Below are 6,026 nucleotides of genomic sequence, written 5' to 3'. Positions count from 1 at the left end.
TAGGTAAGCTACCTATATAAATTATACGGACTTCACCTTTGCTTCCTTTGAAATCTGATTTTAGTCAGCCAGTTCTCTAGTTATTTTATTGTTTAATAGGCCTAGTTATTTTTGAGTTAAGTGCTTATGATAGATGTGTTTAATGAATTATTTATTTAGTGAACTAGTACTATCAGATCACCAGATCTACTGTGTGGGCACTGGGCACGCACTGGCAGAAACATCGGCGCCTATGCGTTGTGAAATTAAATGCGCTGAATCTAAAATCACACGTCACCGCTCACTACACCCCGAAATGTGCCCTTTGCCTTGGTGTTTTATCGGAAAAAAAAGACAGTAGCACTAGCAAGCAAACGTAGGCTATAGAAATACTTTGAGGAAACCAATAAAAATATTCCAATTACCACATAATTAATTAGTCTTGTTTTATTTGTTATATGTCATTTCCACGGCTTTCCAAAAGAGGGGGAAATATTAAGAGATTGGCAGACGAAGAAAGTAAGATGTCAAATTTGCCGTAGGCTATCCCTCGCAGTCTCAGCCAGAGATACCCAGCAGCGCTAATTCTGTTTTTGTCATTTACTTACTTCCAAGATAGGCTCTAACACATTTTAAATTAATTTATAACATATAATAAAAGATAAGATATAAAAAAACAATACTTTATATATATATATATATATATATATATATATATATATATATATATATATATATATATATATATATATATATATATATATATATATATATATATATATATATATATGTATGCATATATATGTGTGTGTGTGTTCAAAACAATACATAAGTAATAACAGAATACAAAAAACAAAACAAAAACTAGGAAAATGTACTAGATCTGCGATGTTGACGGCTGTGGAAACACGTCATCGCAGTCCGTGAAAATGGTCCATTCATAAATCTCTATTTGATCACGTGACAAGACGACAATACTCCGGCGGCAAAATCAAACGGCTTAGCTGAGACTGAAGTGCGAGAGTAGCCATGCCATTCAAACATAAAAGTGGTTCTAAAAAGAGACAGGAGAGAAAAGAACAGGAGGAGAAGACTGCAAAGCTTCCAAAATTAGATTCCTTTGGATTTTTTACCAATACTAACCAGCGCAAGTCTCCCAGCAGCAATATTTGTACTACTACATCATCATCGGTTTAGCTTGATTCAACTACAACGCTGCCCTCATGTAGCTCTAGCAGGTAGACAGTCTAGTCATAGGAGCAAGCTAGCTAATGTTGGTGTAAATAATCATAACGTTAAGCTTTTGTGTTAGGTGTAAATTTAAAGAGAAGTGATATGGATATGTATTGTGCAACGTCAGGTTTTGTTGAGGCTAGGCTACTAGTAGACCTAAATAAATTATTATTAATAATTTATAATAGCGCTAATTAATAGCGTTGTAGACAGTGCTTGAAGTGGATGAAATAAAGAGCCGGCGGTACTCATGGGCGTCTGAACCATTGTGTGTGTGTGTGGGACTGGAACAAGTCCCACCCACTTTTTACGACCAATGATATTAGACCCACTCACTTTTATCGTCTCTGCACATGTCTGTTCACCTACCCCTAACCAAGAAACACTTATTATTAAACACGTTAGACGCTTTATTTCCACTTTTCTAATATTTTCTCAATTTGTATTGAAAATAAATGCCCACACAGACCACAGAGTGAGCGCCCCCTGCTGGCCTCACTAACACCTCTACCAGCAGAAGCCTATTTTTCCCAGTTGGTCTCCCATCCAGGTACTGACCAGGCTCAACACTGCTTAGCTTCAGTGTGAAACAAGTCTTGGGCTACAGGGTGATATGTTTCGGTGTGGGCGCTCAACATGTGAGAAGTGCTAGTGACCCACTTCAAGCACTGGTTGTAGATGTTGCCTATTTCTAGCCTTAGATAATAAATGTATTGATATTTTCATTTTCAGTTTCAAGCTGTGCCAGACAGATACAGAGCAACAGGGCAAAGAGTCAGAACCAGGCAGTTCAGGTGTAATACCTGAGAGGACAGAAGCCAGGACTAGTGGTGATACGGACCAAGTTAAGGTGACGCCAGTTAGTGACAGCGAGACAGAAATTGAGCAGGAACACCAGCCACAACCACGTCTGCTTTACCCCACAGATAGGGGACATTTTGATGAAAACATCCTAGATCCTACAATAAAACGTTACATAATTACTACAGGATCGTGTAGACCCATAGGTCCTTTCCCCAGAAATCAGCGGAACCGTTGTTTTTCAGAGGTGTTTTATTACAAAAAAACAAAAGCCGGCATTAAACTGCCGCGCAGCTGGCTTTGCTATTCCCCCAGATTAGACTGTGCATACTGTGAACCCTGCTGGCTATTTGGAGACCGCAGTTCACCCCACTACACTAATGCATGGGTGAAGGGAGTCAGAGATTGGGGGCATTTGACTGAAAAAAATCGAACTACATGAGTCCTCTCAGTTTCATGTTCAAGCCTGTGTGGTGCATGAACAGTGGAAACTTAATGGTACCATTGATGCGCAGTTGGAGAGGGACATGCGTGATGCGGCACTTTTTTGGAGACGAGTGCTGGAACGCATTGTGAATGTGACGCTCACACTGGCTTCGTGCAACCTAGCGTTCCGGGGACACAGAGACATTTTGGGACAGCCAAACAGTGGCAATTTCCTTGCCATTATTGAGCTGCTGGCAAACTATGATCCTGTGCTACAAGAGCTGATCAAACGGCCCAAGGGGTCAATTAAATACCTCAGCCCCTCCATCCAAAATGAGCTCATTTATATTTTGTCACAGCGTGTTCAGCAGGAGATTACGGCTGAAATCAACCAAGCACCATTTTTTTCAATTATTATGGACACCACACAAGACCTGTCCAAGCGAGACCAACTTAGTCAAGTGTACAGATATGTCACCATAGTGAGGAACCCAATGGACATAGCAATCGACATCAAAATAACTGAAGCTTTTCTCGGGTTTGAGAAAACATCTGACACATCTGCAAGTGAACTGGAAATCAAAATCCTTGATAGCATCACCAAAAATGGCTTTGATATTTCTAAATGTCGTGGGCAGGGATACGACGGAGCAGCTAATATGAGCGGCGTCTATGCGGGAGTGCAGGCCAGGATCAGGGAAAAAGAGACACTTGCAACGTATGTACACTGTGCGGCACACAACCTGAACCTAGTGCTGAATGATGCTGTAAAAAACATTCCAGAAGTTGCACAGTTCTATGACACCATTGAACATTTGTATGTGTTTTTTGGCCACAGTATTAAAAGGTGGGCCATGCTCACTGGCATCAACTCCACAGAGCCTTCAGCTCACTCAGGTGTAACTCTGAAGCGACTATGTCCCACCCGCTGGTCCTCTAGATATGAATCGATTTTTGCTATACGGTACAGATATGTGGATGTAATGAAAGCACTGACAAAAATATCTCAGACAAGTGACAAGAAGGATGAGCGTGTTGAAGCAGCAGGAATAAAGAAAAAAATGGAGAAATTCACTTTCATTTTTCTAGTGGTTCTGCAGACTAAAATTTTGGAGAATGTGAATGCTGTATCTTCAATGCTTCAAGCTACCAACGCTGACATACAGAAAGCCGTGACATTGCTGGACAACGCCATTCAGAACATGTCTGAGTATCGTGGTGCTTTTGACCAGGCAAAGCTGACAGCACAGACGCTCGCAGAAAAATGGGGATCTCAGACAACTTTCGAAAATATGAGAGTCAGAAGAATGAAACGTCATTATGATGAATTGTGTGAAGATGAGCGCCTGTCCAACGCAGAACGTTATTTCAGAGTCAACATTTTTAACTCTAATTTGGACATAATAATCAACCAGCTTTCTCAAAGGTTCAACAGTATGCGAGCAACCTCTGACATGTTTGAGGCCCTACAGCCCATGACTCTTGAGCTCGCAGGTGATGACGAGCTGTATGTCAAGGCAAAACGTCTGTCTGACCACTACAACAGGGACATAGGATTTACATTTCCTGCACAACTACGTTGTGTGTGTGTATGATTTTAAATTGTGTGTGTGTGTTTAAGTTTATTTAACACATAAAGTAATACACAGCTGTACAAATTTCCTGTCAGGGATGACACAATAAAGTTACTTATAAAGCTAGCCAGATTTTGGGACATCATTTGGGACTTATTTGGTGTTGATAAGTTTTTCGGACCTCTTTTGTCTCATTTAGTCTCTTGCCTCTCGTAGAGGAATGCAGTTGCTGCGTTTCCTGGGGTTACTGTGTTAAAAATACCAAAAAGGTTGCGGTAATTTCAAAACCATAGTGCTGATTTGGTACATCTGGCTTCTGCGGCCAGGCGCAAACAGCACAGCCACTGTAGCGTGTGTTGGAGAGAGGTGTACGCAAAGAGAACTGTTCAACTAAATATAAGAAACTGATAAGTGTTGGTCTAAATGAAGTACGTTAGGCACACAAATTTGCATATATTCCCTTCTAGAGCGCAGTGTGTGTGTGTGTGTGTGTGTTTGTATGTGCTTCATAAATGTGCAGACCAGGGGGCCCGTCGTAATAACCTGCACTGGGGCCCATCATTACTAAGTTACGCCACTGATTACGTCACTTACATTTTGATGCAATATTGAGTGTTTTTGTTCTATTTCAGCAGCGAAAATAGTTCCAAAAGATCACAGCAGAACGAGTGTCACAGCAACAACGTGTTAGTGAATGATTCAGCGTTTTGAATGAATCGATAGAATCAAAGATTCAATGAACTATTCGTAAACGACCGCCTCATTCTTGAATGAATCAGCGTTTGAACAAATCGACTCAATGACTCACTCATTCAGACGGTCACCTGCTGCCACCTACTGGTGGTTTAGTTTCATCTTTCCAACATTTCTAATTGGTATATTCAAAGAATATTTAAAACAATCACATTATTTAATGCAGTTGTAATTTTTCAGTGTAAATTATTTAATTTGACTGGTAACAGCCAGTGTCGTCTTCTAATTTAATTTATTGATCCAATTTAAGAATATAAAAGGAAATCTGAATCATAGCCTATATTTAATAAGATTAGGGAAAAATGCCCTTTATTAAAGGTAAAAATATCACAAATATGCATATGTCAAAGCTGATTGAACACTGGTGAGAATATTGCTTCAGAATAAATTTATTTTCCCTCATTAGTACATAACTGTTTTACTATCACTGCTCAAGACTTGATATTAGAATATTGTTATCCTGTAACAGTAATTTAATCAAAATGTTTATAGCCACTATATGTTTATAGAAGAACATAAGAGAGAGATCACTGGCCGCTTTGTTGTCAATTCAGGCTTGTAATTGATGCCGATGCTGTAATCATTACAGGGTGAGTATACGTTGGTTTGACGATCAGATGTAAGAAAATTCCTTTGTCTAGATTTCTCTTCCAGAGGCTGCACGAGCGTAAACAGTGCGTTAGTTACCGTCAGTTTATTATACATTATTATCATTCACTGTCAATCGCCACTTACAGTAATGAATGGAGAATCATTCTTGCATTTGGGTGATTCCCTAGTTATTTTTCTTAATGACGTTTTATCAGGCTACTTGTCCGTCGGGCAAGTAAAATTCTTTCACTTGCCCCTTCAAAAAATCCACTTGTCCCGGACAAGCGGACAAGCGTTAAAGGGTAACTAAACCCCTGCTCAGAGCTTAACTCCACCCACTGGCAATTTTCAAAAAATGCTGGAAAAGTGGGCAGAGCCCGGCGGACACAGAGGGGATGAACCGAGGGCGGGGCTGAGCGGAGGGTGTGCACCTGAGACCCGCAGTGACGGATTGACTGACAGCTGTCAGACTCGCGAGTTGCAAAGATGGAGAATGACTGGAGTGACGCCAGCTTTGCAACAGAGCGGTCATTTCTCCTACCTTCACCTGAAGTGGAGGAGGGTGGATTGTCTGTAACAGACACAAACCCGGAGCCTTATCAATGCGAGCCGCTGCTCAAACTGCGTTAACTCCCGATGCCGACGATGCTAGTGAAGCAGCCGCGCAAG

This window comes from Gobio gobio (assembly GCF_949357685.1).
Source record: "Gobio gobio genome assembly, chromosome: 15".
NCBI classification, from domain to species: domain Eukaryota; kingdom Metazoa; phylum Chordata; class Actinopteri; order Cypriniformes; family Gobionidae; genus Gobio; species Gobio gobio.
Note: the sequence above shows the minus strand (reverse complement) of the source record.